This window comes from Schistocerca cancellata, chromosome 7 (assembly GCF_023864275.1).
Source record: "Schistocerca cancellata isolate TAMUIC-IGC-003103 chromosome 7, iqSchCanc2.1, whole genome shotgun sequence".
NCBI lineage: Eukaryota > Metazoa > Arthropoda > Insecta > Orthoptera > Acrididae > Schistocerca > Schistocerca cancellata.
This window is the reverse complement of record NC_064632.1, coordinates 340,072,230-340,098,985: the sequence shown is the minus strand read 5'-3', so window position 1 is coordinate 340,098,985 and position 26,756 is coordinate 340,072,230.

Sequence of the window (26,756 nt, the reverse complement as noted above, 5' to 3'; positions counted from 1 at the left end):
CACCCTGGACCTCAAACAGGATTTTACACAAAATTAAAAATGGCTCTGGACACTGATGCCATCTTGAAAAGCTAAGTAAAATTTTAAAAATTGTTTGATATCACCTTTCTTGCACTTGAATATACTTGACCTACTAGACAGTTTATGTTTTTGTGCAATGTCGACGTGAAGTATAGCCGTAAAATTATTTATCAATAGCAAGGGAAGGCCGTCATAGACTTCACCGACACTCTGTAATTCATCTTCAATGACCTTGTCGTCGACGAGACGTTAAGGATTAATCTTTGTTACTTTTTTACTCAGAGCACAACTAACTCCATCAACGCCTAAATTCTTTCAAAATTATACCCCTGTACCTCTCTACGTTTGTCTACTATCATGTAGGTTAATTTCCGTTAGCTTACGGCTATCATACAGAAATCAGTAATCTGCTCCCACTGTAACATTTCCAGTATATTCTTCTGCTACATGACAGTAATGCCGTTTGTTTTTCTTCTGTACCCAATCGACTGGGTGAGCTCTGAAGTCTAGACTTCAAAATACTTGTAAATAACAGTCCTTCATTTCCTTCGATTTTGTGTTGGGAATTTGACACAGTTTTCACCTTTATTTTGTGTGGCTCTGTAGGATGGTGCAAATCTTTCAGTTGGGCTCCACTTCGGCGACTTGCACGTCCCTAAAGTACTCCAGTTGTCCATATGGGAAAAGGGGACCTACAGTTTAACGTGGAATCCGAACCACATGTTATTTCTAGCGACTCCTCACATCGTTGAGAGATGAAAGTTAAGATTAAAAAGTATGCTGATAGATAGATTGATGCACGAGGAAAGTTTGTGTATTAAACTTACAATTAGATGAATGATGAATGTTTATTATATATATTGTTATGACGTCTCTTCACCAGCTAGAATCTGATCAGCTACAGAACAGGAGGCATCTCGTGGGAAAAGCAGTAAAGTAAACAGCTGTCGCAGTTCCAGAGAACAGCGAAGCTTGACCATAATCTATACACAGACTGCGCAACAGAATTAAAGGATTACTTTTTCGGAACAACATACTTGTCTCCGTTTGCGACGCAGTGGTTTGAAACTTGCCTCAAAGGTGCCCACCACATTCCTCTGTAATGGCGCAAGAAGGTGGCGTCTGAAGATGTCACCCTTGGACGCAGCGACGCTTCAAATACACTACTGGCCATTAAAATTGCTACATCACGAAGATAACGTGCTACAGACGCGAAATTTAACCGACAGGTAGAAGATGCTGTGATACGCAAACAATTAGCTTTTCAGAGCATTCACACAAGGTTGCCGCCGTTGGCGACACCTACAACGTGCTGACATGAGGAAAGTTTCAAACCGATTTCTCATACACAAACAGCAGTTGACCGGCGTAGCCTGGTGAAACATCGTTGCGATGCCTCGTGTAAGGAGGAGATATGTGTACCATCGCGTTTCCGACTTTGATAGAGGTCGGATTGTAGCCTATCGCGATTGCGGTTTATCGTATCGTGACATTGCTGCTCGCGTTGGTCGAGATCAAATGACTGTTAGCAGAATATGGAATCGGTGGGTTCAGGAGGATAATTCGGAACGCCGTGCTGGATCCCAATGGCCTCGTATCAGTAGCAGTAGAGGTGACAGGCATCTTATCCGCATGGCTGTAACGGGTCGTGCAGCCACGTCTCGATCACTCAGTTAACAGATGTGGACGTTTGAAAGACCACAACCATCTGCACGAACAGTTCGACGACGTTTGCAGCAGCACGGACTATCAGCTGGGAGACCATGGCTGCGGTTACCCTTGACGCTGCATCACAGACAGGAGCGCCTGTGATGGTGTGCTCAACGACGAACCTGGGTGCACGAATGGCGAAACGTCATTTTTTCGGATGAATCCAGGTTCTGTTTGCAGCATCGTGATGGTCGCATCCGTGTTTGGCGACATCGCGGTGAACGCACATTGGAAGCGTGTATTCGTAATCGCCATACTGGGGTATCACCCGGCGTGATGGTATGGGGTGCCATTGGTTGCACGTCTCGGTCATCTCTTGTTCGCATTGACTGCTCTTTGAACAGTGGACGTTACATTTCAGATGTGTTACGACCCGTGGCTCTACCCTTCATTTGATCCCTGCGAAACCCTACATTTCAGCAGGATAATGCACGACCGCGTGTTGCAGGTCCTGCTCAGGCCTTTCTGGATATAGAAAATGTTCGACTGCTGCCCTGGCCAGGACATTGTCCAGATCTCTCACCAACTGAAAACGTCTGGTCAATGTTGGCCGAGCAACTGGCTCGTCACAATACGCCAGTCACTACTCTTGATGAACTGTGGTATCTTGTTAAAGCTGCATGGGCAACTGTACCTGTACACGCCATCCAAATTCTGTTTGACTCAATGCCCAGGCGTATCAAGGCCGTTATTACGGCCAGAGGTGGTTGTTCTGGGTACTGATTTCTAAGGATCTATGCACCCAAATTGCGTGAAAATGTAATCATATGTCAGTTCTAGTATAATACAGGGCTATTACAAATGATTGAAGCGATTTCATAAATTCACTGTAGCTCCATTCATTGACATATGGTCACGACACACTACAGATACCTACGTAGAAAAACTCATAAAGTTTTGTTCGGCTGAAGCCGCACTTCAGGTTTCTGCCGTCAGAGCGCTCGAGAGCGCAGTGAGACAAAATGGCGACAGGAGCCGAGAAAGCGTATGTCGTGCTTGAAATGCACTCACATCAGTCAGTCATAACAACATAGATCCACCAACTGCTAACTCCATTTGGCGATGGTATGCGCAGTTTAAAGCTTCTGGATGCCTCTGTAAGGGAAAATCAACGGGTCGGCCTGCAGTGAGCGAAGAAACGGTTGAACGCGTGCGGGCAAGTTTCACGCGTAGCCCGCGGAAAATTGGCTCATGCCACAACTGGAGACCGACAGCGCCGACTTCATCTTTCAACAGGATGGTGCTCCACCGCACATCCATCATGATGTTCGGCATTTCTTAAACAGGAGATTGGAAAACCGATGGATCGGTCGTGGTGGAGATCATGATCAGCAATTCATGTCATGGCCTCCACGCTCTCCCGACTTAACCCCATGCGATTTCTTTCTGTGGGGTTATGTGAAAGATTCAGTGTTTAAACCTCCTCTACCAAGAAACGTGCCAGAACTGCGAGCTCGCATCAACGGTGCTTTCGAACTCATTGATGGGGACATGCTGCGCCGAGTGTGGGAGGAACGTGATTATCGGCTTGATGTCTGCCGAATCACTAAAGGGGCACATATCGAACATTTGTGAATGCCTAAAAAAACTTTTTGAATTTTTGTATGTGTGTGCAAAGCATTTTGAAAATACCTCAAATAATAAAGTTATTGTAGAGCTGTGAAATCGCTTCAATCATTTGTAATAACCCTGTATATCTGTCCAATGAATACCCGTTTATCATCTTCATTTATTCTTGGTGTAGCAATTTTAATGGCCAGTAGTGCAGTTAGATGTTGACACATATGCCCCTGTCGAGTGCAGTGCGACCGCAATTTTTCCTCTCGCTTGCGTAGAGACGACTTCTAAAATAGTCCTAGGCGTCTGCAGGCAAGGAACGGGAGTCGGAGAGGTGTCAAGGGGTTCTCTGCATGCAGGCGCCTAGGACTACTTCTAAATTTGTCAGTGTACAGGGTCATTTTTAAAACTGTCAATTAAGGTTGGTGGATGCTACGAAGGTTTTGCCGACCTGGGGGGGGGGGGGGGGAGGGTAGACTTACAGGGAACCCTTGCCGTTTTATTCACGCATGCGGCAATGTCGCACCGCCCCTTCCTCCTACCTGTGAAAACGCCACAGGAGAAAGCGAAACAAGAGAGCTGAAACAGTTAAACACAAGCACCCTTTGCTTCTTTGCAACTTGTTCAAATTTCGTCGAATTTTTTGAACGATCCCTACTATTTCCAATCTGTACGCGAGAGTAAAAATTGCTCTCCAAATGGGTGCGACCACGTTGAATGGTGATGCATCCACACAATGTCCTTAGAGAAGGGTGCAAACGTCCGGCGGTGTCAGAGGTTATCAAGAACATCGTTCTGTTCCTCATCGCACTGCGAACTGTCGTTTTCGGCAGCGGACTGTGTGGGAATCAATGCCCCAAACGATGGTGTAGTTTCACTGACACCCATTATGACACCCCCTGAGGCCTTTTCGGATCGATTCTGAGTGGCGGTGTGTCTGAAATGTTTTTATCGGCCCCTTGTAAGAGAACTCGTGTGATTTCATCGCTGGACGTCACGCTTCTGACCTTCATCGTAGAGACGTCAAAAGAGAAGGCGAAATGTGGATAGGAGGCGCTGTGACGGTCGTCCCATCGGGTGACACATCCACGGTGGCGTTGGGCAGAATTGCATGGAGAAATCTGGTGCCAATTTGGCATCATTAATCCATCTTACATATACGATAATGATCGAAGCAGAAGAAATTAATTAAAATTTGTACTGCTGCGATGACTCGAACCTGGGTCTTCTTACTTACTAGACAGAAATGCTAACCACTTTTTTTTTCTGCATGAATTACTCAAGCATACAACCGTCTTCAACACAAACTTTAATTCAGATCTTCAGCTTATTTTCCCTTATATTGCCATTACTGCCGTGGCTCTCCAGCACTGGACTAGCACCACATCATTGGACAAAATGGGAAAGTTTGTAGTAAGGACGGTATTTAACTACAGTAGTTCGTGCAGGAATTTTGACCGTAGTGTTGTGGTGGTTTAATGGTGCCGGCCGCGGTGGTCTCGCGGTTCTAAGCGCGCAGTCCGGAACCGCGCGACTGCTATGGTCGCAGGTTCGAATCCTGCCTCGGGCATGGATGTGTGTGATGTCCTTAGATTACTTAGGTTTAAGTAGTTCTAAGTTCTAGGGGACTGATGACCACAGCTGTTAAGTCCCATAGTGCTCAGAGCCATTTGAACCATTTTATTAAAAAGCCGGCACGGTAGCTCAGCGTGTTCGGCCAGAGAGCTGGTTGGCCTCTGTAATAAAAAAACTGAGTGAAACGATCAACAAACGAACTTGACCGGATATCGTGTGACGTCCTCAACGAACATATAAAAAAAAAAGTGGTTAGCATTTCTGCCTAACAAGCAGGAAGATATGGGTTCGAGTACCAGCTGCAGCATGAATTTTGATTCATTTCTTCTGCTTCCATCATTATCGTAGATAAAGAAGAGACTTAAATTCCTCAGAGAAACAGTTAATTATGAGATCAATTTACATGTGACATGAATTTTTGAGCTCTGGCTTTTTTTTCTGCATGTGTCAACACCTTGCTGTTCGAAGCGTCGTCGAGTCCCAGGGTGACGCCACAGGACGCCATACTTTTGCGCCATTACAAAGGAAGTTTTAGGCACCTTTGAGGCAAATTAAAAACTATTGCGTCGCAAAGGGAGACGATCACAACATTTCGAAAAATGGGTCCTTTAAATTCTGTTGCCCAGTGTATCTACTATTCATAATAAAATGAAAGTCCCTTGCCGCGTTTTGTGTCTGTATGTGAAGGCTAGTTTCAGGAAATAAGGATGGTTCAAATGGTTCAAATGGCTCTGAGCACTATGGGACTTAACATCTGTAGTCATCAGTCCCCTAGAACTTAGAACTACTTAAACCTAACTAACCTAAGGACATCACACACATCCATGCCCGAGGCAGGATTCGAACCTGCGACCGTAGCGGTCGTGCGTTTCCAGACTGTAGCGCCTTTAACCGCACGGCCACTTCGGCCAGCGAAATTTTTGTACGTAATTTATTACTGATAGGTCGTAGACACCTAGTGCTACCCTGCGAAGACACGGCGGGCCACTAATTTAATATACGAGGGCTATTCGGAAAGTAAGGAACGATAGGTCGAGAAATTCAAACCACAGTGAAAATCAAAATTGTTTTAGTTATCTCCGCAGTCTCCGATCCGACTTAGACGTCTGTCGTAGCATTGTACCAACTTCCCAATACCCGCGTTACAGAAGGCACCCGCCAGTGCTTTCCACCAATTCTCTACTCTGGCCTATAGCTCGTTGTCTGTGCCAAAATGTTGTCTTCATAGCCAGCGGTTCATGTGAGCATTGATGAAACTCAAAGGAAGATAATTACGGGCTGTATTGTGGGTAATCAAACATTTCCAGTTGAAAACGATGCAGGAGCATCTTCATTGCCCCTGCAGAATGCGGCTGAGAATCGTCTTGAAGAAGAAAATGCATGGCAGTTATGTAATGTTGGCTGCAAAGCTTCAGGCGAAATAGGTCACCAGGCCCTCGTTCTTGGCGGGAGACAATATTGTTCTAGGTATCTTTATGTGCTCCCTGTGTGCTCAGAACTAAAAAGAACGACGTAACGCGATCGACGGGCATCCTAGAGACACTGCCCAACAAACCTGTGCAAAAATTCATCGGATTTTCTCTGTGGTTTCCATTTCGCGAGCGATCGTTCCTTACTTTTCGAATAACCCTCGTATATTAAAGCATTACGAAGTATTTTTTGGATATATTTGTTTTGAGTGTACCCTTTTATGAAGGCTAAATGTGGATGATAAGCAGCACAGAGAAGAAGAAATTTGAATTGTTTGAAATGTGGACCTACAGGAGTCTGCTGAAAATTAGATGAGTCGATCTAGTGATTAATGAGGAGCTACTGGGTGAAATTTGGGAGAAAAGAACATGATTAAGAGAAGATATAGTTAGGCAGGACACATGAAAAAATAGTTAGTTTGGTAATGGAGGGTAGCGGTAATAAATTGTAGAGGAAGACAAAAGTGTGTCATGGGCTGTGCGGCTGGTCCCGGCGGAGGTTCGAGTCCTCCCTCGGGTATGGGTGTGTGTGTTTGTCCTTAGGATAAGTTAGGTTAAGTAGTGTGTAAGCTTACGGACTGATGACCTTAGCAGTTAAGTCCCATAAGATTTCACACACATTTGAACATTTGAACAAAAGCGTGAATCCAGTAAGAGGGTTCAAGTGTATGTAGCTGTTGTGCAGAGAGAAGAAGTCTTCCGCATGATATACTAGTGCCTAAAGCTGCATCAGACTACAGCTACATCTACATCTACAACGTTTCTCTTCAAGACGGCGGAGGGTACTTCTGGCGAGTGGAAAGAATGATTGTCGGCAAGCCTCTGCATTAGCTGTAATTTCTCAAATTTTTTCATCGTGGTCATTTCGCGAAATAGTAAACCTCTCCGTGATTCACAATGCCTCTCTTGTAGCGTCTGATGAGCATCTCTGTAACGCTCTCGCACTGGCTAAACGATTCCGTGACGAAACGCGCCGCTCTTCATTGGATCATCTCTGTCTCTTCTATCAGTCCTACCTGCTAAGGGTCCCAGATTGATGAACTATACTCAAGAATCGGTCAAACAAGCGCCTTGAAAGCCACTTCTCTCGTGGATGAGTTACATTTTCTTGTTATACTTCCTACGAATCCCAGTCTGGTGTCTTTCTTTTGTACTGTTTATTTCATGTGGCCTTTCCACTTAAGGTCGCTCCGGATAGTTACTCCTAGATATTTACGGACTGTCTCTGAATTGATGTAAACAACAACATTAACGTCTCCCAGTTGCTCCGCATCAACCTCTTGTCTGGTCTCAGAGAAGTTGCGCCAACAGATTGCAGAGCCAGTGGTCTACCAGTGGTACTTTTCTTCAGTACTTCTGTAGTAATGACACATTCAACTTTCGTAAAAATAGCTTGTTTGTGTCCCTGAGCTACTGCTGTTTATACCTTTTTTCCCTGATTCTTTGAACGGAGAGATGTTGCCTAGTGGTTAAGTCATTAAACTCGTATTCAGGAGGTAACAGTCTAAATTTCTCTACAGGTTGAAACGTTCATTCTGTCTCGTCCTAGGGAGGATTTGACATGACGCGAAATATTACTCACGGCTGCGGCCCGAATCCACCGATTCTTAACGATGAATGGAACGCGAGACTAATTACATTTTGCTCCGAAGACTTATTAGGAAGCGTTTACCGACGGACTGCTGCGATATTAAGGCTAGTCTAAATACTGATCGCAGACCTTGATTTGACCCGCGAAACAGCGTTAAACTTTTCACTACTTCACAAACAATTGTTAATGCCCTGCGGCTACCTAACTGCGTTTAGTAGGACTGGACAAGAAAACGTATTTTCTTGATTTCAATTACTTCTCGGCACATCCACCAATATCATTAAAAGCAACATTCAGCTACACGCTATGGTATCAGGTCTCTACGTTCTGGGCACAAGTACACTCACTAAAGTGTATAATTTTCGTTCTTATCCTTCTTCTTCTTTTCTAGTGCCTATCCAGCCCGCATCTCGTGGTCGTGTGGTAGCGTTCTCGCTTCCCACGCCCGGGTTCCCGGGTTCGATTCGCGGCGGGGTCAGGGATTTTCTCTGCCTCGTGATGGCTGGGTGTTGTGTGCTGTCCTCAGGTTAGTTAGGTTTAAGTAGTTCTAAGTTCTAGGGGACTGATGACCATAGATGTTAAGTCCCATAGTGCTCAGAGCCTAGTGCCTATCCGTTCCGGATGTTAGTGACCATCACAACAAGATTGCTTTTGGTTCATCGAGAAAGTATTTTACTCACGCGTGAAGCCCATGTCAAGTTTCGGAACCAACATGCTCTTCTTCTTTCTCGTTTTCATTTACCAGGTATCTTTGCTTGAGGAACGTTCTGCAGCAGTTTAAGTGTTTCCATGCTTATTACATGACCAAGATATTGTTGTTTTCTGCATTTTACTATGATTAGGACCTCTTTTTCTTTATATTCTCCTCTATAGCCATATCTCAAATTCCTCAAGTCGTTTGCCCATCTTTCTGTCAATTTCCGGATTTCAGCTCCATACAAATAGTAATTTCATTCTAACGAGCTGCACGGTCACCGATGGTATCTGTTCTTTCTGACATCTCCGAAAGAACAGATACCATCTTCATATATATAGTTAAGGCTTACCGGTCATTTGACCATCTTCTGTGCGGATGCACAAACAGTGCCCGAACTCTTACGGGAGTCGGTAAAGCCGCGAGTAATGAGTGTAAGGGGAAGGGGCACTACGAATATTGTGCGGGACAATAAGTCGGGAAATTGGGTCTCACGGCAGCCGGCACGGTAGCTCAGAGTGTTCGATCACAGGATTAGCTACCACCTGTAATAAAAAAACTGAGTTAACGGATTAACGAACAACCTGAGCAGGTGTCATGAGAAATCCGCCCCGAACAAACAACCAAAATAGAACAAAATGAGATCCAAAAAGTGTTCATTTATACTATGTCGATTTTTGGAGGGCTTGGTTTATGTATTTATAAATCAAGCTTTATATGCTAAAAAGTGCTCTCTGTAATAAAAAGAAACGAGTCAAGGAATAACGGTCAACTTGAACGGATGTCTTGCGACGTCCGCCCAGACCAAACGCAACGAACTATATCGAAAAAAGAAAGAAGATAGATAGAGCGTCTGCCATGTAAGCAGGAGATCCCGGGTTCGAGTCCCGGTCGGGGCACACATTTTCAACTGTTACCGTTGACGTATATCAACGCCTGTACGCAGCTAAGGGTATTCATTTCATTGTCTTGATTTAATTGTAATTCCATACAAAAGGATTGGAAATGTGTACCAAAGTAGCAATATCAATTTTATTTTGATTGAGAAGTGATGAGTCTAGAACACACAAGTCATTTTACGGAACATGGCTCTGCTTTCTTATTAAGAACTTTAATTTCTTGCGACTTGTTCCACTGGTTGTTAATATTACTGTATATTTGTTTACTTGTCCAAAATGTTTACCATTAATATTTGGATGACAGTTTGATATGTCTTTCTTGCTGATGACCAATAATTTTCTTTTAGTTATGCTGATTTGTAGGCTATAAGGCTCACTGCTTTAGCATATTCGGGATACAAATTGTTGAAGACTGTGTAAGCTGTCAGAAAATATTGCAATATTGTCAGCGTAGTGGTATCGTCCAGCTTCTCTCCATTCAAGACAATTCCTTCTTCGACGTTTTCGAGGGCTTCTTTGTAAATATATTCAGAGTAAAGATCAAATACCAGAGCTGACAAAATAAAGTCCTGCCTCACTCTTCAGCATATTTTTAATGTATCAGTTTTCTTATTTCCTACTCTCGGGGCAGCATACTGATACGAATATGGATTAATTCTGATTCGGAGGTTTGTACACAACTGTAAGGAGAGGTGTGGCAACTGTCGTCATAGGAAAGCTGAACAGGAGAAGAAATGACTAGTCAACAAAATAACACAGTAAATGGGAGATTTACTTAACTTGTATTTATCCACGTGTAAGAAGACTCATTACAAATATTGCAGCAAGAAACAGAGTCCTGTGTCAATTGGGTTAAGCCCACTGTAGTAAGGCACGAATGATGGAGTCGGAGACGCGACTCGTAGCGAAGTGTCTCCAAGTGCAAGTGGGTTGTGTCTGCCACTGGCCATCCTATATATCTGTGACCGAGGGCACTCGTGGTACAGAGCCGCTGCAGATGTCCTTAGTGACCTCTCACCACTGGGAAACAACGTAATGACGCCTGTGGGATGGTATCGATATGAGATTCCACACCTTCCATGTTGGATGACACTCTGATAATTGCAACAGACGAGTGTCAACTGGAAACCATCATGCGGAGATTGGCTGAACAAAGTAGAGATTATGGTCTTAAAATCAACAATACAAAGATCAAAATGATGACTGTAAATCGCCCTTATGACAACATCACAAATATTGCTCGTTACGAGGTGATGATAATCATATACGGTTTGATAGGCGCTCAACTGTGCGGTTTTCAGTGCCCATACAAATTCCCAATCTTTACACAGTCCAGACTCACCACTTTCAAGAATGACGATGAAATGATGCGGACTACAAAAACAGCCAGTCTCCGAGCGTAGAAAATCCCCAACCCCGCCGGGCATCGCCCCTGGGATCCCACGATCCAGAGGCAGCACTAGACCACGAGCTGCGGATTAGTTCTGAGGTTGTCGGCTGCTTCGGTATTTAGGATCTGTTGTCACTGATACTGGAGATTGCGAGCGTGCTATCCGTAGGCGCGTTTAAATTGCGAGAAATTCTGCAGCAAAACTTGCTCGCATCACGAAGGACACTTTCATCACTGCCAAGACAATGCTCACCTTGTTCCGAAATCTTAACCTTCCCTATCGCGACCTATGCAGCAGAACCTTAGACGATGAAGACAGCGGAACATTGCAGGATTGATGCTCCGGCAACGTAATGCTGTAGAAGATTACTTCAGAAACCATGGACACCATATCACACTGATGGTTACATGTTGAGGCAGCTCGGCATCACAACACGACTGTCGACTCTTGTCAACCAAAATCAGCTAAAATATTTTGGTCATATTACTAGAAGGCAAAAAAGAACAATGATAGAGGGAAAAGTCGACAACAGAAGAGCTAGAAGACTTGCGCCATTGCCGGCCGGAGTGGCCGAGTGTTTCTAGGCACTACAGTCTGGAATCGCACGAACGCTACGGTCGCAGGTTCGAATCCTGCCTCGGGCATGGATGTGTGTGATGTCCTTAGGTTAGTTAGGTTTAAGTAGTTCCAAGTTCTAGGGGACTGATGACCTCAGAAGTTAAGTCCCATAGTGATCAGAGCCATTTGAACCATTTTTGAACTTGCGTCATTACCGTGGATGGGCTAGATTAAGAACTTGGCCTGAATGTGCTTGCAGCAAGCAAGTCGCCGTGTCCGAGATTGCAGCCTTTTCGCATTGGCTTCTCTAAACTTCTCATTTATTTAACTCCAGAGGGACGTGTATTGCTGTATTTGGATGAACATTTTTACTTGCTTCTTATTTAATTTAAGTATTTATTCTGTTGGCTAAGATACCTTCAGTGTTCTCTTCCTTGTAGCTATGTTTGTCTGTGCAATGTCTGTGACTACCCTTTTTAGAGATGTCCATTCTTCAGTGAAACTGTCTCTGTGGTATTCAAGAGGCAGGTCGTCAAGGGTCTTACTATGTGATTCCACATCACCCTTGCATAGGATTAGACCAAAGAGAGTGTTCCATACTGGAAAAAGTAGCTTTGTTTGTCACTAAGGATCACTAACTACCAGCTTTAGAAATGTCACGTATTTTGAAGCACCGCCTCCTCCTCAGAGGGCAGAAAAATTGCCTCCTACTGCCAGTTGACTCATCGATTTAGTGAGTTCCACGAAGTTCTATGAAATAGTTTTAATAGCAGCTCCTTTCGTCCAGCCAGCCTCAGGATAAGGCTGCAATTATTTCCATTGGCTGCTTGCTGCTCATGCTAATAGCAACAGGAGATTTACTTAACTTGTATTTCTCCAAGTGTATGACGACACATTACAAATAATGCAGCAAGAAACAGAGTCCATTTATCACAACGTCAACTAGGGTAAGCTAGCTGTAGTAAGGCATGAACGATGGAGTCGGAGATGCAACTCGTAGTGAAGTGGTTGCAAGTACAAGTGGGCGTGTGTCTGCCGCTGGCCGTCCTTTATCATGGTGGCCGAGGGCACTCGTGCTACGGAGCTACTGGAGGTGTGACTTATCAGTTCGATATGGAGTCTATGGTTTTCGAAGTAATCTGCAAATTGCTGCCCAATGCCAGGATTTCTCACATATTGCTTCCAAAAGGTGTTTGAAAATATTTAATTTCTCAGGAAGTCACTAGTCCTTCACCCAGCATAATAGATTCCTTGAATGAATTATTTAAAGACAGGCCAATCACCACCAGGTTGAACAAAACCTTCTCCACTGAATGCCAGGAAACGGCTTTGGTGACCACAACAGGTAAGAGGTACATTCCACAGCGAGGCTAGGAATAATATGTTACAAACCATCCAGGTATAGCTTTTATGTCGTTTACTTATAATTTAAGGCGAAAGCCAGAATGGTTCCCTTGAAACAGGGATGGTTGATTCCCTTCACCATTCTCCTGCAACCTGAACTTGTCAAATCTTAATATTCCTCCCTTCATCTACACCTACATGGATACTCCGCAAATCAAGTGCCTGGCAGAGGCGCGTATAGCGCGTGGAAAGAATGAACACCTATATCTTTCCGTACGAGCTCTGATTTCCCTTATTTTATCGTGGTGATCGTTCCGCCATATGTAGGTCGGTGTCAACAAAATGTTTTCGCATTAGGAGGAGAAAGTTGCTGATTGGAGTTTCGTGAGAAGATTCCGTCGCAACGTAAAACGCCTTTCTTTTAATGATTTCCAGCCCAAATCCTGTATCATTTCTGTGACACTCTCCCCCATATTTCGCGATAATACAAAACGTGCTGCCTTTCTTTGAACTTTTTCGATATACTCCGTCAGTCCCTTCCTAAATTATGAAAACTAGAGAGATTTTGCATTACTTATTACAGATTTTGCATTACTTTTTACATTTTTAGCGCTACTTCTGCATGAATACTCCACAGGAAAAACACAAATTTCAAGGTTGAAAGTAAGGTGGAACAAAAACCTAGTGTAAGGGAAGGAAATAAAGGAAATTCTTCCAAAATACTGGTGGTGACTAATGGTGAAGGAATAAGCAAAGTAGAATAAAAACGTTTTTTTGGTTGGAGGTGAAGCAAAAGGGAACCAGAGAATGACGAGATACTAGAGGGATATAAGTAGGGATAATCGAAATAGTGCTGTACGTTGAAACAGTACGCTAATAATAAAAATCAACACGTTTTTGACGTGCTTTGTATCGAAGCGAAATCTATCGCGACAACTTTCGCATCAGTTGTTAAATTTCAAGGAGGGAAATGAAACGCACCTGAAGCATGTGGCCCCCAGTGTGTGGTGTTAGAGGAGTCCTGCGCCTCACCGCCCCCCCCCCCCCATCCTCTAGCCTCCCCCCTCCCCCCCCCCCTCACCCATTTCACTCTGTCATGTGGAACACTGCCAAGCACTCGGTTCCCCTTTTAACGCCGAGGAACGGCAGCAATTACTGCTTCCTGCTCGCTGGAATTCTCCTCCTCGTCCTTTTTCTTCTGCTGTTCCTTGACTTTTTTTTGAGACCAGAAATAACAACTTTGTCGACGAGACCACAAATATGTCGGAGAAACACGTGGACGGAAATAGAGCGTGTACAAAAGTGAACTGGGTGCCTCTTGGCTTAGAAAGACGAGATCGGCGTTGCGGTCAAATGCACAAGAATGCCGTCCACGACAACGGATAAAAAGGATCATTAGCGGTATGAGATGTTGGCGGACACCATTGCTCTTTTCACTGAGGGTGGTATTCGAAAGCTCTCGGAAGAACTTTTTTACGTTTACGTTAGCATTGAAAAATACTTATCTGTCACGTGGAGGAATCTACAGTGCAAATATCATATGTCACACAGACTTCCCAGGTGTAAAAGTAACTACCAGACCCCGGACAAATAAACGGACACAACTGAAAAACCTCAACCTTGCGCCTTTGCTGCGTCTTGTTTATTTTTACTTCAAGCTTAGGATATTTTCAAGTGTTTACACTGCAGGAGTAAAAATGTAAAACAGGGCTTCCCAACTTGTGGTCCACGGACCCCTTAGGGGTCCGCCGTCTCTTTCTAGGGGCTCCGCGGCCACCCTTCACTAAATCGTGTAAAATAATGAGTAAAATTATTGAATAAAAATGTGGAAATCAAATTCATCACTTTTTTTTCGTGTGAAAAACATGTGTACTTTTACTTCAGGTCGTATTCCCAAGCAGCCTTTGCGGTTCCTAAGTGAGAACGCATACATAGTTTAGTGCCGGAGAATGCGGTTTCTCTGATTGTTTCGCAACAATACGGGGGTTGTTTGTGCGCCGACTCACGGCGGTAGATGCGCTAATACCTTTTACGCATGCGCGGAGCGAGCTTTGTCGACCAATCACAGCGCTCGCTGTTACGTATGCGGCCTCAGGCATCATTAAACGTTAAACTTGCTTTGTCAGTGCATTACCTATTTCATAAGTCGATTTTTGACCTTCAAATTGTTCTCATTCATCTCTAAACCAAAGACTATTGATACTTCGGGGGGGGGGGGGGGGGGGATCGTTGGGAACATGGAACATGCATTAAGAAGCTTTCAGTCCCCATGGGTTTCGCTCTGAAATTTAAAGTTACTGTGCTCTTGACTGACTAGGGGTCCGCCATGGATTTTCGATTGAAGAAGGGGTCCACCTGCTGAAAAGTTTGGGAAGCCCTGATGTAAAACATACTACATCACGTACATCACTGTGTCAGTACATAAGTGTAGGCACAATTACAACCACGAATACAAGCCGTTTTGAAAGAAGTGCCACGTATTTCCATAGGATGTAGCATTGGTCAAAGCAAAAAAAAATCCTATAATTATATGTTTGGAAACCAATACCTGTTGAGACATGAGACGTTTTACTTGTGACGAGTAACGTTAGTATTTGGTAGTGTAGGTAGGGTTTACAAGAGGTGGAATTCCAAATTACTACAGTACGCATGTGTGGGCAGAGACAAATCCTCGAGCTATCATGTAGGTGAGGCATCAGGGTCGCTCACCATCAGCGTATGGACAAGAATTGACAGAATCATAGGGCCATACAGTATACCAGACGGATTAATAGATTCTGTGTATCACCTACTTCTACACGATGAATTACCAGCGCTGTTCTAGAACGTTACCCCTGCTGTAAGGGTTACTGTACGTTCATCATATAAAAAGCAGGATATACTTTATCGATAAAATTATGCAGTTTACAACTTAAAATGAAATGTAAATGAAGTCCCATACATCTTTACAGAGCGTAGGGGAACGATGCGGGAGACCCGCACCGCTTTACTAGGCAAGATCCTAGTGGAGGTGATTTGCCATTGCCTTCCTCCGACCGTGATGGGAATGAATGATAATGATGAAGACGACACAACGACACCCAGTCATCTCGAGGCAGGAAAAGTCCCGAGGCAGGAAAAGTCCCGCCGGGAATCGAACCCGAGACCCCATGCTCGGGAACTTAAAAACAAACACGTAAAACTACACTAAACTAAAATAGTGACTCCGGGGTTTCTTAAAACTGAATATTCAGTACCTTGAAAGTTTACTCGTCGTCACTACCCTCAGATATCTCATTATTGTCTTTTCCATTTTTATGCCACGAATTTTTTAAGCTGAAGAAATCTCTCTCAGCAACACTCATTGAAATATGTACACCCCACATCAGCTACGGTTGATTTTGTTTGCTGCGATAGTCTTTCAAAAATGTTATAAAATTACAAAACAGATCAAACCACAATGTATCATCACGTTTACAACTGTGTGTTCGCCCACGTACGTGATACAGGTTTCAACATCCTCCCAAATAGGAATTCTTGAGAGCTATATCCACTTGAATGGTCTGAACTGTTGATATTGAGGCAACCACTTCTGTAGATACTTAGTATCAGAACTGTACACAACTGTCATCTCTTTGCCAGAGGTGTCAGACGCTGTGAATGGCCTTCATTGCTTTTATCTGTAACAATTTCCTCTATTTTTAAGGGCATATAATTATGTTCATACCTTCCCTCGAGAGTTTCTAAGGCAGATTCTAAAATGCAAACAGATTCAGGTACAGAATTTGATTCTTTCTCACAGTTCAGTATATTATTGTTGAAAACTGATATCAATGTCTGAACAAACAACAACGTAGCTTCACTTAGCTAATTCTATATAAAAAAAAATCGATAGAATTTGAGAAAAAATGAAGATTTCAATGCTGGGAAACATGAATTAGCCTAGCCTTTCAGTACCAGGAATCAGAGATAACCACAGAGTTCCTGTATAGTACAGGGTGCTCAAAAAGTCTCTACGCACTGCCGTATGTTTGTTAGTCACGTGTGCCGTATGATTGTTCGTCTGCTTGGGTTACTTCCCTTCAAGTGGACTCTCCCAAAATTCCACTGTTTCGTTTATCTCAGCCAACGTCAGTAGCATCTTTGGTGTGTGTCGTTACGTGTCGTGCGGTAGCGTTCTCGCTTCCCATGCCCGGGTTCGATTCCCGGCGGAGTCAGGGATTTTCTCTGCCTCGTGATGACTGGGTGTTGTGTGATGTCCTTAGGTTAGTTAGGTGTAAGTAGTTCTAAGTTCTAGGGGACCGATGACCTTAGCTGTTAAGTCCCGTAGTGCTCCGAGCCATTTGAACAATTTTTTTGTCGTTACGTGTTGACGTGAAAGTTTAAGTTTAGTTCCTTTGTTCGTTCGTTTCGTTTTTGTCACTGTTAAAATGCTAACCACTGAAGAACGTGTGTTTTTAGTCGAACAAGTGTTCAAAGCTGGCGGTAAATACACAGCTTCAGTTCGTCAAACATTTAAATCCGTTTTCCCAGAGACAACATTCCCACATCGCGATATTGTGCGAGATTTTATTAATAAATTTCGAAGTACGGGTTCAGTAACAGATGCACCGAGAAGTGGCCGTTCTAGCGTTTTGTCTGAGGTTAAACTACCGGATAAAAAAATGGTTCAAATGGCTCTGAGCACTATGGGACTTAACAGCTGTGGTCATCAGTCCCCTAGAACTTAGAACTACTGAAACCTAACTAAACTAAGGACATCACACACATCCATGCCCGAGGCAGGATTCGAACCTGCGACCGTAGCAGTCGCACGGTTCCGGACTGCGCGCCTAGAACCGCGAGACCACCGCGGCCGGCAAACTACCGGATATTTCCGATAAAATGTCCATGAGTCCGAACAAGTGAGTAAGAAAACGCGCCCAGGAAATCGATTTTAGTGTCGGAACGGCCCACACAGCTGTAAGGAAAAAATTATTCACTGCGGCATACGGCAGGCGCGGCTAACAATCATACGGCACTGCGGAGAGACTTTTTGGTTCACATGGCTCTGAGCACTATGGGACTTAACATCTGACGTCATCAGTCCCCTAGAACTTAGAACGACTTAAACCTAACTAACCTAAGGACAACACACACATCCATGCCCGAGGCAGGATTCGAACCTGCGACCGTAGCGGTCTCGCGGTTCCAGACTGTAGCGCCCAGAACCGCTCGGCCACTCTGGCCGGCGGGAGAGACTTTTTGAACACCCCATATAACAACTGCTGCTATCTAACCTCCACAAAGCCACAAAATTCTCCTCTGTAAGTACAGTATAAATGGAAAAGTAATTGAATATTTTCGAAACAATTGAATCATTATCAGTCTTTAACCAGTAATCAAAACCTTGTAGCACATAACTATGCAGAACATGTGTTGAACAGACCATTGCAACAAATTTTGAATTTAATAACTTTTTTAAGTGGCTGAAGACGTTCCGTGTAGCTCTTCCGATTAGGCCGAAATTAGTGTTGGCATTATCACCAGCACAAGCTACAACTTTCTTTTCTCCACCAAATGTTTTTAGTGCGTCCTTTATGCATGTGGCTATTGTGTTTGATTTTTTTTATTAGTTGTGCATTACATTTCAATCAATTTCATACTTTGGTATCAAAGTATTGTATTAGTATAGGGAACATTTTCATAAGACCATTGTTGCAAGACTATAGCAAGGAATACCACTCTGCGCGCCTACAGTAACGTCTATTGAATGTGATGATAAAACAGATGTAACAATGGCTTCAGATTTGGTGCGAGCACACGAAAATTGCTTGGCAATAGTAGAGTCTTTGTAGAGAACTGTGCGTAATTTTTTTTTTGTTTTGTTTTTAGGGCGCAAAACTGCTATGGTCATTAGCGCCCGGTCTGTGACTTAGGAAGTAGTAAAAAACCGAAAACGGAAACCAGCAGCAATGGGAACGAAAGTCATAAAATTGGAGAAACTAAAAGCAGAAGGAAGGCTTAAAAATCCACTACAGAAGGGGGTTGGTTGTCCCAAAAAAAACTTCAAATGACTGACGTCATTTCACTGGCACGAATGAACTCTAGAACGCGATCGGCCGAGCGCGTGTCATCTGCTAAAAGTGACGATATGTCAGGCGACAGCTGTAGACGGGCGCATAACGGATTAAAATAGGGGCACTCAATTAAAAGGTGTCTTACCGTCCACAGCTGAGAGCAGTGGGGACAGAGTGGGGGAGGATCGCCGCTTAAAAGATGTCGATGGCTAGAAAGACAGTGCCCTATCCGGAGTCTAGTTAAAATTACCTCCTCACCTCCTCCCGACGACGCGTTCGGGAGGAAGAGGTCCAAGCACAAGGAAGAGTTTTCACGTCCCGCAATTTATTTTGGGGAAGTGTCGACCAATGCGCGTGCCACAAATGAACAACACGACGACATAAAACGCTCCGGAGATCGGCGACGGGAATCGATTGAATAGCTGGCCGAAGAAGAGAGACTGCAGCCTTGGCTGCAATATCGGCCGCCTCATTTCCGCAGATACCAACGTGTCCCGGGAGCCAGAGGAACGCCACCGAGACGCCCCCCAGGTGGAGCAAGCGCAGACAGTCCTGAATCCGGTGGACCAGAGGGAGCACAGGGTAAAGAGGTTGGAGACTGAGGAGAGAGCTGAGAGAATCTGAGCAGATAACGTACTGTATCCGCCGATGGCGGCGGATGTGGTGGACAGCCTGGAGAACAGCGTAAAGCTCCGCAGTATAAACCGAACACTGGTCGGGAAGCCGAAAGTGATTTGAGATGTCGCCAACAATATAGGCACTCCCTACACCTAACGATGTTTTGGAGCCGTCGGTTTAAATAAATGTGGCGTCCGTCATTTGTGCACATAGAGCAGCAAATGCCCGACGATAAACAAGTGAAGGGGTACCATCCTTGGGAAATCGACAAAGGTCTCGGAGCAGGCAGATCCGGGGACGGAGCCAAGGCGGTGCTGTACCCCAAGTTGTCAAGAAGGTTTTAGGAAAGCGGAAGGAAAGAGAATGGAGCAGTTGACGAAAGCGGACTCCCGGTGGTAGCAGGGAGGAGGGGCGGCCTGCATACCCTACATCAAAGGAGGCGTCGAAAAAAATGTCATGGGCTGGATTAGCAGGCATGGAAGACAGATGGCTTGCGTAACGACTCAGAAGGACTGCTCGTCGATTGGACAGCGGAGGTTCAGCAGTCTCAGCATAAAGGCTTTCCACAGGGCTGGTGTAAAAAGCTCCAGACACTAAACGTAATCCACGGTGGTGGATAGAGTCGAGACGCCGAAGAATAGATGGCCGAGCAGAGGAGTAGACTATGCTTCCGTAGTCCAATTTCGAGCGCACTAAGGCGCGATAGAGGCGGAGAAGGACCACTCGGTCCGCTCCCCAGGAGGTACCATTCAGGACACGGAGGGTGTTGAGGGATCGCAGACAGCGAGCCGAAAGATAGGAAACGTGGGAGGACCAGCACAGTTTTCTGTCAAACATAAGACCCAAGAATTTAGCGACGTCTGAAAACGGAAGGTTGACAGGACCTAGATGTAAGGAGGGCGAAAGAAACTCCTTACGTCGCCAAAAATTAACACAAACGGTCTTACTGGGAGAAAAACGGAAGCCGGTGTCGATGCTCCAGGAGTGGAGGCGATCGAGACATCCTTGAAGACGTCGTTCAAGGAGGCTGGTCCGTTGAGAGCAAAATCGTCCACAAAGAGGGAGCCCGAGACATCAGGAAGGAGACAATCCATAATTGGATTGATGGCAATGGCAAACAGTACAACACTCAGCACGGAGCCCTGGGGTACCCCGTTTTCTTGGGAGAAAGTACGGGAGAGAGTAGTGTTCACCCGCACCATAAATGTGCGCTCTGCCATAAATTCGCGAAGAAAAAGGGGCAGCCGACCTCGAAAGCCCCAAGAGAACAGTATGCGGAGGATACCTGTCCTCCAACAGGTATCGTATACTCTCTCCAGATCAAAAAATATTGCTACTGTTTGGCGTTTCCGGAGAAAATTATTCATGATATAAGTGGAGAGAGCAACAAGATGGCCAACTGCAGAACGATGCTTTCGGAATCCGCATTGGGCAGGTGTTAAAAGACTGCGGGATTCCAGCCACCAAGCTAAACGGTAATTCACCATACGCTCCAAAACCTTACAGACACTACTCGTGAGAGAAATGGGGCGATAGCTAGAGGGGAGATGTTTGTCCTTTCCAGGTTTCGGAACAGGAACGACGATAGCTTCCCGCCATCGTCTGGGAAAAGTACTGTCGGTCCAAATTCGATTATAAAGGCGAAGGAGGTAACGCAGACTATGGGTTGATAATTACAGCAACATTTTGATGTGGATACCATCCGGTCCTGGGGCGGAGGAGCGAGAAGAGGAGAGTGCATGTTGGAGTTCCCGCATGGAGAAAACAGTATTGTAGCTTTCGCGATTTTGAGAGTAGAAAGCAAGAGGTCGCACTTCCGCTGCACATTTCTTCGGGAGAAACGCTGGCGGGTAATTTGAAGAGCTCGAAATCTCAGCAAAGTGCTGACCCAATGAGTTAGAAATTGCGACGGGGTCTACTAATGTATCATGCGCGACAGTGAGTCCAGAGACCGGGGAGAAACTAGGCGCGCCTGAGAACCGTCGAAGCCGACTCCAAACTTCCGAGGAGGGAGTGAAGGTGTTAAATGAGCTAATAAAGAATTTCCAGCTTGCCTTCTTGCTATCGCGGATGAGACGACGGCATCGCGCTCGGAACTGCTTATAGCGGATACAGTTGGTCAAAGTAGGATGGTGGCGGAAAATGCGGAGAGCACGTCGCCGCTCACGTATTGCGTCACGGCATGCCTCGTTCCACCAAGGAATTGGGGGGCGCCGGGGCAATTCAGAGGTGCGTGGTATTGAACGTTCCGCAGCTGTAAGAATAACGTCGGTAAGTGTGTGATCTCATCGTCGACGCTGGGAAAGTGATGGTCATCGAATGTCGCTAGAGACGAAAAAAGTGTCCAGTCGGCCTGGGCAAACTTCCAGCGTCTCGGGCGCATATATGGCAGTTGGGGCTGCAGTCTAAGGACACATGGAAAGTGGTCACTCGAGTGTGTATCATCAAGGGCGAACCATTCGAAGCGCCGAGCTAGCGGAACAGTACCGACCGCAAGGTCCAAATGAGATAAATTTGTCGTGGAGGCAGACAAAAATGTAGGGACCCCAGTGTTGAGGCAAACTAGATCCACTTGGTGGAAGACGTCTAGCAATAGTGAGCCACGTGGACAAGGATATGGAGATCCCCAAAGTGGGTGGTGGGCATTGAAGTCCCCAACCAGCAAATAGGGGGGTGGAAGCTGACCAAGAAGATGAAGGAGATCAGCTCGTGCCATTGGTGTGGACGATGGAATGTATACAGTACAAAGAGAAAAGGTATATCCAGAAAGGGAAAGACGGACAGCGGCAGCTTGGAAGGAAGTGTTTAAGGGGATTGGGTGATAATGGAGAGCATCATGGAGAAGAATCATGAGTCCTCCATGGGCTGGAGTGCCTTCAACAGAGGGGAGATCATATTGGACGGACTGAAAATGAGGGAGAACAAAGCGGTCATGGGGACGCAGCTTTGTTTCCTGAAGACAGAAGATGACCGGCGAGTAGGATCGTAAGAGGATCGACAATTCATCCCGATTGGCTCGAATGCCGCGGATATTCCAGTGGATAATGGACATAGGGTGAACAGAAAATGGAGGAATGTGACCAAGGTTGCTGTCAACTCAACGACTGCTCAGAGCTTGCGACCGACAGCATGGAATGGCATTCAGCCGAAGGCAGAAGATCCTGATCCATAGGTTGTTCAGGAGCAGCTCCTGCCACCAGCGATCGGCCGGTTGATCGGCCGCCAGCAGTGCGCCTCGGCGACACAGAAGACGGCCGAGGGCGATTTCCGCCACGTGGTGCTGTAGATGGGACACGCGTTGGCGGAGAAGGAGATGAACTGGGTTTCTTTGTAGCCTTCTTGGAATTATGATGTTTAGATGAAGGAGGAACCGATGGTTGTGAAGTTGGGGTACGTAAAAAATCTTCACGAGTATGCTCTTTTTTCGAAGTCTTGGTGTCTGACTTTTGGGCTCGAGATTTAGTAGAACCCGATGAAGGGTGAGCCATAGAGTGGGCAGGCGAAAGTGGTGAGGTTGAACGGGCGATCTTTGCGCTGGCCGATCTGACGACCGTGGCACTAAAGGTGAGGTCGCAAGTCTGCGTGGCCGCCTCCTTTGTTGGCCGAGGAGAAGCAAGGACAGTGCTGTATTTTCCTGTCTGAGGCACGGTGGGCTGTCGACTGGCGAATAATTTTCGAGCAGCAAAGGTCGACACCTTTTCCTTCACTCTGATTTCCTGGATGAGCTTTTCGTCCTTAAAAACGGGTCAATCTCGAGAGGAAGCAGCGTGGTCACCCATACAGTTGATGCAGCGAGGAGATGGAGGTGGACAAGCACCCTCATGGGCATCCTTGCCACACGTAACACATTTGGCTGGATTGGAACAGGACTGGCTGGTGTGATTGAACCGCTGACACCGATAGCAACGCGTAGGGTTTGGGATGTAAGGGCGAACGGAAATTATCTCATAGCCCGCTTTGATTTTCGATGGAAGTTGAACTTTGTCAAATGTCAAGAAGACAGTGCGGGTTGGAATGATGTTCGTGTCAACCCTTTTCATAACTCTATACAGCCGTTACGCCCTGGTCAGACAGGTTGTGCTGAATTTCTTCGTCAGACAATCCATCGAGGGAGCGTGTATAAACGACTCCACGCGAGGAATTTAAAGTACGGTGCGCTTCAACCCGGACAGGGAAGGTGTGGAGCAGTGAAGTACGCAGCAATTTTTGTGCCTGGAGGGCACTGACTGTTTCTAACAACAAGGTGGCATTCCGTAATCTGGAACAAGACTTTACAGGACCTGCAATTGCGTCGACACGTTTCTGAATAATGAAAGGGTTGATCGTGGAGAAGTCGTGACCTTCGTCAGACCGAGAAACAACAAGGAACTGTGACAACGATGGAAGAACCGTCTGTGGCTGAGACTCAGTATACTTACGCTTGTGAGCAGACATAGTGGAAGGTGAGGACACCCTTGCGGAAGAATCCCCCATGATTACCGGCGTCTCCGATGGCGCGCTCCTCCCTTGTGGGGGCCCTCTCTGAGGGTACTCCCGCCTTAGGTGATTGTTCACACCTCAGGTCACACCTCCCGACAAACGGACGGAGGGACCAATCGGCACTTTCGGAATGTATCAGCTCGGGTAATCACCCCTCCCTGGGCCTGGCCGTTACCAGGGGGTACGTACGAGTCCTACCTGTCTACCCGGGGCGGGGAATTACGCCTTACCCCGTCAAAGGCTACGCACAAAAATGCGTGCGTAGGCCTTCAGACACGCACAGGGAGGAAGAAAGAGAAAGGAAAGGAAAGAAGAGAGGTCTCAAACGCCGCAGCGGAGAAAAGGGTAAAGAGAAGAGGTAAGGAAAAGAGAAGGACAAAGGAAGGAAGAAGACAGACAAGCAAAGAAGGCGAAGAATGCGTTACATTTTCGAGCGTCCGTCTCCGGACGTAGGCACAAACCATACTCCCAGATGGGGAGAAAGGGAAGGAAAGAGCCAGAGGTGAGGGGAGGAGGGGCGAAGATGGGGGATGGGGAAGGATGCGGAAAGGGAAGGTATGCAGCCCGGAAAGGAAGGAAGGCCACATTAGCTCGGGGTCCCGTGCTCGCTACGCACGTATCCACAAAAGAGTTGTGGACCCCCTGGGGGGTGTGCGTAATTTATTTGCGCCGTCCATTGACTTTAAGCAATGATTGTCAGGAACTGCATGAAAATCCAGAGTACCTTCAGTTGCACACACAACTGCACAAGGGACTCGGAAGGCAAACGACTACGATTTGTGGACGACGGGCCACCACTCCATATTCCATGGATCGCGCGACACTACCTCACCGTAAAGTTTCACGGGCGATGGGATGGTCGATGAGGTCTGGTAACATGACCTCCCCGTACACCGAACCTGGATCAGTGGCTTTCTGGCTATGGGACACTGAAAAGCATTAGTGCTTGATCGACCCACTGACATGAACAGACATTACAGGGACATGTAACCAACTGCTGATATTTGTGTTATGGGGATGAGGCTGTGGTCCAGGGTATAATTATCTGCCTAACGTTTCGTCTTCCTATGCTGGAGACGTCATCAGAGGCTTTCACCGTCTCAGAAAGCAATTACAATCTCAAACAAGCTCAATAAATAGAACTCTTTATACGTATCCAAGCAACGATCGCTTCGTGGCGTCGTCAGACCGCTGCCTTGGACCACAGCCTTATGCCTATAAAACAAGAACCAATAATACCGCAAATACCAGCCGTGAAAGCCTGCATTCTATAATTATGTCAAACCAGTGCATGTGGTACAATCCCAACGGAGTCAGATGCATTCAAAAGAGTGCGTGATTCACTGAGAGAAGAGTTGAAAGATGTGTTACGATGCATGGTAGCTACATATAGTGTTTACTTCTACGTAACAGATGGAAATGAGAGGACAGATTTTCCTAGTACAGATTTCCGGACGTATAATTATAGGAACTTACCTTCTAGTTTTCATCAGTCTACATCTACGTCTAAATAACTGCTCAGCACTTCACACTTAAGTGCCTGGCAGCTGGTTCATAGAACCATTTCCACACTATTTCTTTACCGTTTCTTTATCGATTTTCGGTTTGCATCATATTTCGATAGATTAAGGTTTTATTTAAGTACTCTGAAAAGGATTTTGCTGAAAAAAATTTTTTTCGAGCGTTTGAAGAGCATTTTCCTACCACGTGTGTTTATGTGCCACGCCCACTTTTCGGTCACCCACTTTTCTGCATATATTTTAGATCTTTATATCCCCTACATTACACGTTAGGGATTTTTTTTACTCCCGAGTGTGTTGGCTATCCTTGGAATGCAACGTTCCGTATTCTTTTGTTTCTGTTGCTAGTAAACAACACGCTTTCAAACACGCGGTTAGTTTTGTTCAAGTGGGATTGCGAGTAATTGTTATACTTACGTTTGCAGTGCTTGTTTACGTGTGTTTTGTTGTGTTTATTGAAAATGACGAAACGTAAAGGCATTTTTAAGAAACGACAATTTAGAGGAAACAAGTTTAGAAAGCTTTCTGTACAAGAGGTTATGTCACCTAGCAACGATGTTTCTAATTGTAATTCTTCAACAAGTGCATCATCAAAGAAGCTCTCACCATTTCAAGAGAGTTACAACGAATTTACTGTAAGTGACAAGGGGTGCAGTAACATTATTATAAATTTGAGAATAATATCAGATGTAATTTCTAAATTTGTACAATGTAGACAGTGTGGTGAGTCACAGAGTGTGAAAAGTTTTGAGAGTGCCATTGGGAGAAAAGGCTTAGCAATTGCTTTGAATTTAATTTGCACTAAATGCTCAGCTGTGATTTCATTTATGAGTTCTTCAAAACCAGATGCAAGTGACCCTTATGAAATCAATTCTAGATTAGTTTATGCCTTACGATTCATTGGCAAGGGCATGGCTACAGGGAGAACATTTTGTTCAGTGATGAACTTACATTAACCACCAAATAAATTTGAAAAACTGACTGCAATATTAGATAAAACTGTATGTGAGGTCAGTGAGAAAAGCATGAAACTGGCTGCTAGGGAAGCAGTGGAAGAAAATGATAGATGTTTGGATATTGCAGTTGCACTTGATGAAAGTTGGAAGAAAAGAGGACATACTTCTCTGAATGGAGTAGTGACTGCCACGAGTGTAGACACCGGTAAAAGTGTTAGATGTGGAGATAATGTCTAAATATTGCAAATGTTGTAAAGTCAATAAACATAAAAAAGACAACTGTGTGGCTAATTTTAGAGGAACAAGTGGTGGTATGGAAGTTCATGGAGTAAACAA